Genomic DNA, 14,956 nt, shown 5'->3' on the forward strand with positions numbered 1-14,956 from the left:
GGAGCTGCGGATTACCTATCGGGTTTACCGGGGCTTCGGCTCGAAAAGCAGGAGTAGGAACGGGGTGGTTTTTAGTCAGTAAGAGTCTGACACTCGCTCTCACATCGCCCAAGGCTAGAGAAGTCATTGGATGATTTTCCTCCTAAAAAAAGGGGTCTTGGGTTCGATTCCCGGGTTTGGTAAAGTGATACTGGGCAATTTTCGGTTTTTTGAAAAATTTTCAGTGGTGGCATGGAGTCTGGAATTGTGGCCAGTATAATTATGGCAATAGGCTCACCCCCAGCGCATTGCGTTTCGCACGCTCATCTAAGAGCCATCAGACCACTACAGATGGGGCCCAATAGGTACTGATGCCCGATCCAGAGCTACGGACTACCTAGCGAGTATACCGGGGCACCGGCTTAAAGCAGGAGTAGGAACGCGGTGGTTTTTAGTCAGTATGAGTATGATTCCCTCTCGCCTCATCCAAGGCAGGAAACCAAATCCGGAGCTGTGGACTACCTAGCGGGTTTAAAGGGGCTCTGGCTCGAGAAAAGCAGGAGTAGGAACGGGGTGGTTTATAGTCAGTAAGAGTCTGATACTCCCTCTCGCCTCGCCCAAGGCGGGAGAAGTAAATGGATGTGTTTCCCCCCTTAACAAAGGAGGGAGATTTAAACGATTTCCCTTGTCAAAAAAACATACAACCATTCTACGATTGTAATCTATGAATCTATGAGTGTAGTCACTTCAATGTCATAGTAATGAGTCACACAAGGTAGTCTGTCAATTACGTGTACATGAAGGTGACAAGATTGTAACAATAAAAACTATGTCGTTTGTATTTTTTTTCGGGTGACGTTTAAAACTAAATTATACGTTGTGTAAAGACACGAAATGTGCTATTTACCGAGCAGTTGTAACAGCTCATTTATTTATTATTTATTTGGAAAATCTGTCTCTACTAAATTCCAGACAATACGATAGTTTCCAACTAGTCAAATTCAATACTTTTATCGAAATGTCAAAAACGTTACTTTTCTATGAATTTTGTAGGAGATCGCAACTTATGACGTCACCCCCTTTTTTTTGGGTTAAATACCACACTTACTTAGATACTTCTAAAATTAGCTAGAAAAATTAAATAAATAAGTATGTACCAATATTATAATAAGTCAAAATAATGAATGAAAGTATGATTATTTTGGGATATTTTATTATATTGAAATGTCAAAATCATTTATTTTTGACCTAGGAAACTACCCAATTCAAATAATGAATGATGTGAGAGCACGTTGCAAGTTGATTCTGTAGTGGTATTTTGAGGAAAGTACTTGACGCACGTGTAATACCTTATCCTGAAAATTAATAACCAATCTCAATCACATCTTCCTCGCACAGCTACATAGCTTAGTATCAATGAAAACGGTCACATAGTTTCACAGCTTACCTATTACATCTCCGTAGCTTAGCTACATAGCACATCTCAGGCGGAAAAGCACCCAAATGCATTTAGTCAATTACAAGCTAAATATATAATGTGTAATTACTTTTTTCTCTCTAATCTACCCAGGTATATCGAATTTGAAAGTAAATGCCGTTTGTAAGCAATTCTTTATTAACACCCGATGACTGGCGTGTCAGATTGTTCATTGAGCAAGCAGGTAATTGCATTGGAAGGTAAGCAGTCGTACCTACAGCTATGAAGGATTCTTTAATTCGTTTGAAGGTCTATTTGAAGAATAGGTTTAGGTAAGACATAAATAAATCTGAAGTTTGTTCGTTTAAACGCGCTAATCTCCTAAACTACTGATCTGATTTGGATATTTCTTTTTGTGTCGCATAGTGCTATTGTCGAGAAAGACTTTAGATTATAAAACATCACGGTTCGACACATAGGAGTTGAATACGCTACACATCCGATTGTAACTGGACAGCAATGTTCGAGTTGTTTATTTAAGAAGACTAATCTAATCTGAGACTCCATGTTTTAATCTTCATTTCTGTTGCCATAGGAGACGCGAGGTATTACTTTCGGGTTTACCGGGGCTCCGGCTCGAAAAGCAGTAGTAGTTCGGTTTTTAGTCAGTAAGAGTCTGACACTCCTCCTCGCCTCGCCTAAGGCGGGAGAAGCCATTGGATAGTTTTCCCTCCTTAAAAAAAGCTATATTTTCTATTATACTTATATATTTTCTCGTATATTTACAAAAACTAACATAAATTACTTTTTTTTTGTACACGCCAGAAAACCAGCAGACGGATCACCTGATGGTAAGCAATCGCCGCCGCCCATAGGCACCCGAAACACCAGAGGCGTTACAAGTTCGTTGCCGGCTTTTTGGGGGTTAAGAATTCAAGGATTGTCGGGGAATCGGGGATTGGGAAGATTGGGAAGGGGGGTAATTGGGCCTCCGGTAACCTCACTCACACAACGAAACACAACACAAGCGTTGTTTCACGTGACTTTTATAATTACGTAGTTTAGAACTAAACTATGGTATATGACCATTGTGATACATGACCCTAGTATTAAGGTCACATAATTACATTGTTTTACTAGAAACAGCACAACAAAATATACTAAATTGTCCAAAAAATATAGCATATTCAACCTTATTCTTTAGTAATACGGTTGATAGTTGTTTGTAGATGTGGCCGCATGACAAGCTACACTTTTAGTCAAAACAAATATAAAGCATTTTGGACTTTAAGACTGCTGTATGGAAGGTCGATAATAGAATGGAGATGTTTTAGTGTATATATGTAAAATGTGGTCTGTAATCAGATCTCCTATTGTTTTACATTATTTTAGTTTTTTTTCGGCTAAAATTAAATTGTCTATTGTGTTTTTGCCCGAAAATATACAAATGTGGAGTTATACGAGTAATGTTACTTGTTACTCAAGCGAGGTTTTGGGTTCATTTCCAGGGTCGGGCATAGTGAAGGAATTATTGTGATTACTTAAATGAGTTCACTAAATTCTGAGCTAATATTATTTTTGAATCTTACGTAGTATTCGTACTCCCGAGGCTGCAGATTACTCCGGCTCGAAAAGCAGGAGTAGGAACAGGGTGGTTTTTAGTCAGTAAGAGTGAGTGACACTCCCTCTCGTTCGAGAGTTCCATGGTCTCTGCTTACCCCCCTGGGATACAGCCGTGAGGTTATGTATGTATATTTGTTGCTCAAACACAAACACAAAGAGTTGCTTCGTGCAGGAATCGAACCTGCTACACATTGCTCAGCAGCCTAGCCACCGCACTAATAGACTCAAACTCAAACTCAAAATATTTATTTGCACGTTAAGGTAGGTATTACATACAGGTCTTAATTTAAATGTTAAGTACATCTTAACTGCCTTTTTCAGGCGTTGTAAATTTGAGGGCTAACTTATCCTAGATTACATTTACTTAACCTAGGACTTACTGCAGTCAATATGAATGTATTTAGTAAATAACTTTCAAAATCTAGGTAGAACCTAAATCTATGACTAAAACTTAGCTCACATCTCACATCACACAGCTTCCGTACGTTTCGATACGGATCATAAATGGGAGATATTGTGAAAAAAGTTATGATTGCATTATGTCATAACTCATAACTGTAAGTTTTGAACTCAATTCGAACATTTAACGACTCAAAATTATGCAGTTTTAGCATGCAATGTTGAATGAATGCAAGTTTTTTTCATAATAGTATTTAACGCTTTTCGACTGATTGACTGGTACTGGACTGATTTTGTCAGAAGGGGAAATTTTTTTTAATTTTTAAAAACGTTGCCCCACACTAGGATTTTCTCCTGTGCCGTGTGTGCGTTTACAAAACATACAATTTCTAATACACATAACACCCAGACCCGAAACAATAATTTGTGGATCACACAAAGAGTTGCTCCGCGCGGGAATCTACCGGAGCTGCGGACTACCTAGCGGGCTTACCGGAGCTCCGGCTCGAAAAGCAGGAGTAGGAACGGGGTGGTTTTTAGTCAGTAAGAGTCTGACACTCTCTCTCGCCTCGCCCTGGCGAGAGAAGTCATTGGATGATTTTCCCCCTCAAAACAAAAAAAGGGAGTCTAACCCGCTGCACGCTGTACGGCAACCAGTTGCCCAGCCACCACGCCAACCGTGCAGTTTTTTTTTGTAATAATCTTTACTTTTACCCAACCCGGGAACAAATTCGACCTAGGTAGTCTCATGACCGAATCACGCCAATCTTTTTTATCTAAACCCATTGCATTGTATTAACTTCCTCGAAAATGTAAAAAAATCAGATTTCAATCTCATATAATCCGGAATACGGAACACTGATATAACCGACACGCAATGCTGAATACAAACTGTGTTAGATATCACGTGACATCACCTTTTTTTTTTTTTTTTTTTTTTTCTCCGGAGCTCCGGCTACCTAGCGGGTTTACCGGGGCTCTGGCTCGAAAAGCAGGAGAAGGAACGGGGTGGTTTTTAGTCAGTAAGAGTCTGACACTCCCTCTCGCCTCGCCCAAGGCGGGAGAAGTCATTGGATGATTTTCCCCCTTCAAAAAAAAAAAAAAATCAAACCTTTTTATACGTTTAATGGGGTAAGCAGAGGTGCATAAAGGTACATATTGAAATGTACATACATACATGACCTCACGCCTGTCTCCCATGGGGGTAGGCAGAGACAATGGAACGCCAATTGCCACGGTTGTATTGAAATGTAACACATACTTTTTTACCAATTTTGACAATTACAGGATAGATTACTAATTTTTATTTTAATGTCCGTGTTGTAGATTATTTTAAAACATTAGACACGTTATTTTTATTTTCTTACGGAAACAAATACTTTCGGAGATATATTGATTTGAAATATACTTGTGTGACGTCGCTTCTAGGTACGTTTTATATGTACAAATGATATTTGCTGATAATAAATAATATTTGCTCCCACTCTTAATATTTGATTCGTTTTATTTGAGCATTGTTATCTTATACACGTTATTCTTAAAATCGACGTCCTACTGTTATCAGAAAATATAAAAACATCGAAGTCCAACAGTTTTTAAATCACAGTGACTTATGTGTTATCTAAAAAACAGTACACCCGCTAATCGGGTATGTGATACCCACGGGAAGAGTAGAGGTGGTGACTAATATATTCTACTCAGTGCGGTTTTACGGCCCTTTTTAACCAACAATAGCTTGTAATTGTTAATTTAACTTGACAATGGATTACAATATCAATTGTCAAATCTTTTGCGAGTTCAACGACAGGTTATAAACTGTTTGAGTTAAAATTTAACCGGCTTTTGTGTTGACTAACTGTTTTGTTATAGTGTAATGCCCGATGGTTTAAAATTTAACTAATTGTTGCATATGGGTTTACCCGCGTTTAGTAGGATTAATAACGTCATTTATTTTTTATGGGATAAACTGGTACTCTAATTGACGGATCACCCTGATGGTAAGCAATCGGTGCCATCATCGTCATCATCATCAGCCGGAAGACGTCCACTGTTGAACAAAGACCTCCCCCTTAGTTCATCTCGTAGAACCACAAGCCACCACCTGGTGCCGGCCATGGACACCCACAACATAAGAGGTGTTAGAAAATGCGTTGCCATCCTTTTAGGGGGTAAGGTTAGTTTTTTTTTATGAAACACGCCGGTAATCGAGCAGGCGTATTACCTGATGGTAAGCAATCGCCGCCGCTCATGGACACTTGAAACACCAGAGGCGTTACAAGTCCGTTGCCGGCTTTTTGGGAGTTAGGAATTTAAGGGTTGTTGTTCGGGAATCGGGGATGGGGAAGATTGGGAAGGGGGCAATTGGGCCTCCGGTAACCTCACTCACACAACGAAACACAACGCAACCACAGTAAACCGACATGAAACAACTTCATGTCGGTTTCCTGTGAGGCCGTGGTATCACTCCGGTCGAGCCGGCCCATTCGTGCCGAAGCATGGCTCTCCCACACTCAAAAGTTGAAGTTAGCTTGACGATTGTGTAGGATTCGGGAATTGGGGAGAGGGTAATAGGGTCTCCGGTAACTTCACTCACATGACGAAACAACGCAACCGTTGTTTCATGTCGGTTTTCTGTGAGGCCGTGGTATCACTCCGGTCGAGCCGACCCATTTGTGCCGAAGCATTGCTCTCCTCCACTTATAATGTATGAAATGAACCTATTGCTTACAAACTTGCATTACTATTTCATTTTTGATAATAAGTACTACATACTTTGAAATAAAAAGGTACCGTACGTCAAATAAGGTTAAACAAACCAACAAATTCACATTCACAATTATTATTAGTAACGGATCGCTGTAAGTTGTTCGGTTTCGCTCACTAAATCCACACAAAATTGAAATAAAATTACACACCTAAACTTATCATGAATCATACTTTTTTACATTTGATGGGTCGACGTTTGGCCGCTATCTCGCCTGATGGTAAGTGATGATGCGGCCTACGATGGAGCACGTCTGCCCATAAGCAACCTATTCACTCGAGCTTTGAAGACACCCAGGTTATACCCATCAGGAAACACAGACTCCGGCAAAGAATTACTAACTTACCCATTATTGATGGAATCAAACAAAATAATTTAAATTCTCAGTAATAGCTGGAATTTGGGAAAACGGGTATGTATTTGCGGTTTTTGAAAATGTTTTATTTCTTAAAAACTAATAACGATATCTGGTTCAAACCAATTTTCGCTGTTAGTTTTGTATTGAAATCTACAGCATATATTTTTTTTAGTTTTCTCACTCTCTTATTTTAAAAGTTAGAGGGCGAGGACACTCATTTTTCCACTTTGGAAGCAACTTTCAATCGGTTGATTTTGACGAAAAATGGTTTTAGGAACCTTAATGTATTTTTTAAAGACCTATACATAGACACCGATCACGGATATGTTAGTTAAAATATTTTTTTTTTGAATCAGTTCCATGTATGGAGTGCCGCCTTTAATTTTTAAATTCATTAATTTTAATTCGAATAGCGGTTACCGAAATACATCAACCTACAAAGTTTCAACTATGTAGGCCCAACAGTTTCGGAAATAAATGGCTGTGACATACGGACGGACGGACGGACAGACAGACATGACGAATCTATAAGGGTTCCGTTTTTTGCCATTTGGCTACGGGACCTTAAAAAGGGACAAACGTGTTCTACTCTGCAGTCTCTAGCAACTGGCAGAAAGCTATTACATACAAATATGTATATTATGTACTATGTTGGAAAGTTACTATGTTTACATTGCGTCATGCTCGCAGGTCGCAGTACCAGTTTGGGTATAACCAACGCGAATATGTGTCTATATACAACGTGTAACAAAATACCCATATACATCAAGAAGCACTGATGAATACAGGTTGAATAGAATCTCTAAACAAAGTTTCAGCTTAAAAAACGTTTAAAAAAAATTAGTACCAAATACTTGGTGTCGCATGGTTCTTGATTTCAAATCATACAAACGTGTCACAACACTACAGTAGGGTCACTCGCTAATTACGAAACATTTCTTCTGTAAATCTGATCGCCTAGTACCTATCTACCTAATTTTGAATCTCGCGCCGGCAAAATTTGGAAAATTCATAACTTTGTACCATGAAAACATGAGTTTAAAAACCCTTCCCGTATTGTTTGTTATGTTATCTAGAAACCGTACACTTGATATGTATACCCCCTTTTTGTTACACCGTGTATATGTACATAGGTGATTATTGAAAGCAGTTTATAGGCAAATATGGTATGGTTGACATCCTTGTGAGGGCAGACTAGTACTTTTATCACCATCCTTACTCATCCCGTGGGTGTTTTGAGAGCCTTATAATCACAACTGACAAGGCTCGTATAGGAACGTTCTCTTATAAACCAGACCTTGTTAAGAAACCTTCCCTCACCTCACCATAGTCGGGAGAAATCAATGTATGATTGATCCCTTCAAAAAATAGGACAAAAAGGTTTTAAAAAACAAACTCGTACTAAGAGTACTGTAGTCTCGTCAAGTCGTCACATCACATCCAATAGCCTATAAGTGTCCACTGCTGAGCAAAGACCTCTTTTCACACGGAAAAAGAATGTCTATTAATCACCACGCTAGCTTAATGCGCATTCAAACTTTCAAACTTATTATTTAAAATTGGTTAATTTCGTCACTCACTCATAAAATCTTAAAGAATAATCTCACTTTTATTCATAAAATGATAATCTACTTAATTTTCGAATATTTCTAGTTATTTTTTTAGAAATAAGTCAGCTATTTGACGTCAAAAATCTGATGACGTCAAAACGCACTATTTAATAAGTCTTTAAACTGGCATGGTCATTAACACTATCATTAGAACTTGAGACGGGATTTTACCATGTTTATTTAAGTCTATGAGTTTGAATGTCGGAATATCGGAAACTCATAAACATAAATAAACATGGTAAATACCCCTTCTCAAGTACCTACTAATAATCGTTTATGACCTTTAGAAAAAAGTATTGAATTTGACTAGTTGGAAACTAGCCTATTAAAACCCTATTACTGTGCTGTAATCTCCTTTAATTAACAAGCGTGATGTTATATTATGTAGCTGGAACTTTCCTCTAACCTGTAAACTAAGTGTTGTGTAAAGATTATCTTAAAGTTAAAAGCAAATTACGTTATGGTGTTATACTGGTAAAAGATGTTAATCATTTATAACAAGGTAACTATAATAAAACGAAGTGAATAATTTATTAACTTATGGCGGCCATAATGTCTTCCCATTTACATAATTTTCAGTAATAATAGGGATGATGACGGGGTATGGAAATTAATAATCTATTTAGTCCGTCAGTTAGGAAATGAAAAAATATTAGACACGTATTTTTTATTTTGTCATATAAGATAACAATACTTAGATAAAACGAATCAGATTTTAGGAGCGGGAGCAAATACGTCATTTCTACGTGTAAAATGTACTTAGAAATGACGTCACGCGATATTTCAAATCGATGTTTATCTTCAAAAGTATTTGTTTATGTAAGAAAATAAAATATACAGGTCTAATATTTTAAAACCATCTACAAGACGGACATTAAAATAAAAATTAGTCATCTACCCTATGTTTTTTCTACCCCTCTAAAGAAAAATAAAAAATAACACGCCTTATGCGTGATATTTTTCTATAGTGAACATGAAATATCTTAGACTAGCTACTTCCACGCGGTTTCACTTGCTCTGCTCGGCTCCTATTGATCATAGCGTGATGTTTTATAGCCTATAGCCTTCCTCGATAAATGCACTATCCAACACAAAAAGAATTATTCAATTCGGACCAGTAGTTCCGGAGATTAGCGCGTTCAAACAAACAAACAAACAAACTCTTCAGCTTTATAATATTAGTATAGATGATAAAATAGTCTTTCTATGAAAACGAAGTAGTTTGAGAATATTGCTGGAAATTGTGAATTCAGTCAAATCGAAAATCTTTTTATCCTCTATAATATTATGTATGATTAGAGAATGCAAATCCGCCGTGTTTTGAAAATCCGGATTTTTAAGAACGGATTTTTGGTCCAATCCGGATTATCCGGATTTTACGGATTTTTCATGAAAATAAACAAATCTACTTATGTTAGTTTAATAATATGAAGTTTTTTATATCCAACATCAGAAATCGATGAAATATCCTGTGACTGTAATGAACCTGTACTTCTTAATACACCAGAAATAAATCCGTTAGCGTCCGATCCAATCGATGTACCAAACTTAGGAGATTTTGAAGAATCCAGTGTTTCTAGCAGTAATTAGGCAGAAAATTATTTTTGAGCAATAAATAAAAAACTAAATGACTGATTAGGAATTAAAAAAAAACTAATAAATCTAATTACCAAAAATTAATGTAAATAGCTGATTGAACATTTTTGAGCCTACTCCGGTTCTCGAATCCGAAATTTCGTTTAATCTTCGGCCGTAGGTTTTCTTGATTTACTAATAGAATTACTTGAAATAACGTTTTATTTTTAATTTCATATCAAAACCTATTTATTTATCTTCATTTCATTCGTTTATTTTGGTTCCCGAAAGTTCGCAATAAATAGAATAAAATTGTAGTACGAAATCTGCGAAGTTTTGGACAAAACTTCGTTTTCTTTGAATTAGAGTAGACCTACAGATTAGTTTTAAAGTGCACATTTATTTACTACTAGCTACTTCCGCGCGGTTTCACCCGCTCTGCTTGGCTCCTATTGGTCATAGCGTGATGTTTTATAGTCTATAGCCTTCCTCAATAAATGCACTATTCAACACAAAAATAATTATTTAAATCGGACCAGTAGTTCTGGAGATTAGCGCTTTCAAACAAACAAACAAACTCTTCATTCAGCTTTATAATATTAGTATAGATAAAGAAAGATGATTGGGCTCGCTGTTATAGCAGCGGTAAGTCCCCTCTTTGAGGAGTGGCTAGAGAGGCGCCATGGTGTCCTCACCTACCGCCTGACGCAGGTGCTTACCGGATAAGGAAGTTTCGGTAGGTACCTGTTTCGGATTCGGCGGGAGGAAACGCCCGGGTGTCGGCATTGCGAGGACTACCCAGAGGACACGGTGGAGCATACAGTAGCGGTGTGCCCTGCATGGGCTGAGCACCGCCGTGTCCTTAGGGATGTGATCGGCGACGGTGACCTCTCGCTTCCGGCTCTGGTTCAGGCCATGGTGCGGAGCGAGGGGGGATGGGACGCCGTCTCCTCCTTTTGCGAAGCAGTCATGCTAGCTAAGGAGGAGACGGAGCGCGTGAGAGAACGATCCTCCTCACGTCCTAGCCGCCGCAGTAGACACTCCGGGCGTCGGGGATCGCGTGACGATCTCCGGCCACCGTAAGTGCGGGTCTGCGGACGGCGAGCAAGGGTAGCTCGCCGCCCGACCAGAACCAGACCCGTGCGTGCGGCGCGTCGCGTTCCGCGCGCGCCTCAAAGAGCCAGACCACCACAGATGGGGCCAAGCAGGGCTGATGCCCGACCCGGAGCTGCGGACAACGTAAAAGGTTACCGGGGCTCCGGCTCAAAGCAGAAGAAGACACTCCCTCTCGCCTCACCTAGGGCGGGAGAAGTCATTGGATGATTTTTCCCCTCAAAAAAAAAAAAAGATAAAGAAAGATGATGAAAATTAAGTCTAATCTGACATTACTAAGCCTGAAAACCATGAAGGGAAGTTTCCAATCACTAAAATAACATTAACAGTATCATCCATAGTTGGCTATTAATGACTATTAACTGTTTTTAATCGATTTATTAGCCGAATTATATTAAGCGGAATAACCAACACTACCTCTGGAGGACGCGAGCCGAACATACGCGTGATAATGTCATTGCGAATTACGATTTCTTATTATTCAGAAAATCCGCGGATTTGATTTTCGAATCCGGATTGACAACTCGAGTAAAAATGTACGGATATCCGGATTTTTCGGATTACGGATAGTCCGGATTGGATTCCCTATGTATGATTTATTAAATCTACTCTGAGTAGATGAACCATATTTTTTAATGAATTCCGGGGGGACAGCGCGAACGCAGTCCCCACTACCAAAAATTACGCATCCGAGTTATCCGCATTAGGGATAATCGCAGGGGTCAACCCAATCGCAGTGCAATGAGAGGGTCTCGCCCTGGGGGAACCGCCTGCTTGATCACGGTGTCCCCTATGCCAGGTAAGTATGCGTTCCACAGCGCGCGCCGCGAGGGTCGTTCCACGCCGGAGAATCTTAACACCGCGATTCAGAAATGTGACGTATTTTACTAACGCCATCTAGTTGCGAATTCCGAACTAAAATCTCCCCTTCGTGTTACCCACCCCTCCTCGTCCCTGACATCTGAATGCCCCTGTTTTCTGAAGGTTATTGACTATTGTTAGCAACTTGGCAAATGGAGTATTTTGGTACTGTTTACATGGTTTTATTAAATTTGGTTCTTAAAGAAATGACTATTAGAACTAATATTCTTCTTTTGATACTTGGTATTTACAGGAAAAATACTTACTGTAAATTTTATACCCAATACGCAATTATGAAGATGTAGAATATATTTTGTTAAGGGATAATGACCGATATTAAAGAGAGAAATATGAAATAAGAAATTGAATATATTAAATGCTACAAATGTAGGTGCTTTTCAATCCATTCCGTCCAAACCATATATTGACGGTACTATAAAAGTCTATGAATTCATGTGTAGTTTCAATAAATCGTAGTATTTCTCTCAACTTAAATAATTCGGTTAAAATGAGTCTAAGATATTCTATATGCAATAGACTCACCGCCTATTACATGGGACTTATAACACAAATGGTGAAAAGTGGTTGTACATTGTATAGCGGCATTACGTGCCATAACGTGCACCTCTGCCTACCCCTTCGGGGATAAAAGGCGTGTTGTTGCTATGTAACCATCAAACCAGTAAAACGTGAAACGCCTCAAGACAAACCAGTTTATTACTCACCCTACAAACAAAGTCAACCATTGTTTTAACTATTTAGTTAACTATTTAACTGGGGCAGACACGTCATCAAACTGTGAGATGTTTCATAACCACACCATAAGTATACCATCATAATTATGTGTGTCCTTCTTAAGTGCTAATTTGACTTTGTGAGCTAATTTTTTTTTCCACCAGAGATGTGCTATGTAACTATGCTACGAAGATGTAATAACTAAGCTGTGAAACTATGTGACCGTTTCCACTGATACTAAGCTATGTAGCTGTGCGTATGCCATGTTTTGATAGTGGGTAAGCCATCAATAGTACGCATCTTTCTATTTAAAAAAACATAGCTTAGCTGAGTTCGTTTGCTTTAGTATTAGGCTATTGTAATAACAAATATGATTGGTGGAAGCCAAACGCATCCACAACACAACACAACCTTTAAACAAGGTCAAGTACATTTGACAAAAACGAGCAGTCCTGCCTATAAAAATAAGAGTAAGATATTATGTTATCGGCTTACTCACGTACTGTTTTGACGAGGAACTCGACTAGTTTCAAGCCATGCTAGAGGCTCATGTTCATGAGTTGCATTCCGCGACACACGACGCGGCGATTGTCGCGCCCATCGCGCCCTCTGTCTGGAATCGTCTGAGTAAGCCGATAACATAATAATTAATTTAGTATGTCTCACGAAAGTTACAATAAAATCAAGAGTAAGATACTATAAAAATTAGTATCATTATAAAGTGTTCGGATTTTGTGAGGATGGAAGATCTTGATATTTCAAAGTACTCTTTCTCATATCCGGAACTGTCAACTGTTTTTACAATTTAACAGTTCTTGCCCAAGGCGGGAGAAGCCAATAGATGATTTCCCCCCCTCAAAAAAAAAAAAAAAATTATTAATTCGAGCTGGAGCCCCTGTAACCCGCTAGGCCATCCGCAAGTCTGATTACCTGACCCGGGAATAGAAACCACCAACTCGTTAAAAGTGAAAACACATTATTTACAATGTAGATCATTAAGCAGTAATCCATGGTACCGTGTCGATTTCAAAATCATCATACAAAATGGGCAACTGGTACATTTATGTAGTTGTCTAATAACATGCGTGTACGCATGGCGACGGCGCGTTCGATCCATATACGCAATAACCACGTCACATCCTGCTGTTTGTCACAGTTTTGTAGTTAGTAAGTTGTACCTTTATAGTAAACTAGCTACTTCCGCGCGGTTTCACCCGCTCTGCTTAGCTCCTATTGGTGATAGCGTGATGTTTTTTAGCCTATAGCCTTCCTCGATAAATGCACTATTCAACACAAAAAGAATTATTCAAATCGGACCAGCAGTTCCTGAGATTAGCGCGTTCAAACAAACAAACAAACAAACAAACTCTTCAGCTTTATAATATTATATATATATATTATATATTATATAGTATAGATATATAGTATTATAGTATAGATTAATAAGTTTTGAAAACTGTAATACACCGGCACGGAGCAAGAGTAGGAACGGGGTGATTTTTGGTCAGTAAGATTCCCTCCCGCCTCACCCAAGGCGGGAGAAGTTAGTCATTGCATGGTTTCCCCCCTCAAATAAGGTAAAATATTAAACGAGTTTTGGATCTTAGTAAATGCACGAAGTTTGTATTCGTGTCCGGTATAAGTATTGCAAAACGTTCATTCCCTATTACATGGAACTTATAACTTCACTGGTGAAATAATTATCCAATGACTTCTCCCGCTTTGGGCGAGGCGAGAGGGAGTGTCAAACTCTTACTGACTAAAAACCACGCCGTTCCTATTCCTGTTTTTCTAGCCGGAGCCCCGGCAACCAGCTAGGTAGTCCACAGCTCTAATATTAGAGTAAGTAGTTTTTTTTAGTAAGTAAAAGTCATTGGGCAAAACTCACTACTGAGTGGAGCCCGCTCAACGTCCACAGACGTCGCGGCAGGCCCAAAAGGAGATGGCGGGACGAACTCAACAGCTATGACAAGGATTGGCCGCAAAAAGCTTTAAACAGAGAGGAGTGGAAGGAAGGTAGGGAGGCCTTTGCCCTGCAGTGGGACGATCATGGCTGAAATCTAATCTAATCTAAAAGTCATTGTATCCATTTCTAGTCACTATATTCAAAATTGTATGCAGAAATCAATAAAAGAATGTCAATTTTGTCAACCGGGTCAATGGATGCCGGTTCACAACAATGTAAAAGTGAAGCAAGCGATTGAATGAATGAATGAACGAATTGAATGGAAGCTGTCACGGATGAGCGGTTTATGGGTCGAACTTTTTATCTTTATACAACGTGTAACAAAAAGGGGGTATATATATCAAGTACACGGCTTCTAGATGACATAACAAACGATACGCTTTTTTAAACTAATTTTTTCATAGTACCAAGTTATGAATTTTTCAAATCGCGCCGCCGCGTGATTCAAAATTAGTTACACAGGTTCAAGGGGATCAGATTGACAGAATAAATGGTTTAGATTCACAATTTTGTCCGCTGGACAATGTTTTTTTAATTAATTTTTAATTTATTAGTA

General features: G+C 38.8%; 1 long non-coding RNA gene and 1 other non-coding gene across 2 annotated transcripts in view; both read right to left on the minus strand.

The window, feature by feature from the left end:
* The window catches only part of LOC126912025 (uncharacterized), a 166,943-nt gene that overhangs the window by 116,742 nt on the left and 35,245 nt on the right, over positions 1-14,956 (minus strand). The window lies entirely within an intron of this gene.
* Positions 11,484-11,645, minus strand: LOC118280553 (U1 spliceosomal RNA). Its single transcript, XR_004784122.2, has one exon. It is a non-coding gene; the product is annotated as a U1 spliceosomal RNA (small nuclear RNA).

This window comes from Spodoptera frugiperda, chromosome 21, assembly GCF_023101765.2.
Source record: "Spodoptera frugiperda isolate SF20-4 chromosome 21, AGI-APGP_CSIRO_Sfru_2.0, whole genome shotgun sequence".
Classification (NCBI taxonomy): Eukaryota; Metazoa; Arthropoda; class Insecta; order Lepidoptera; family Noctuidae; genus Spodoptera; species Spodoptera frugiperda.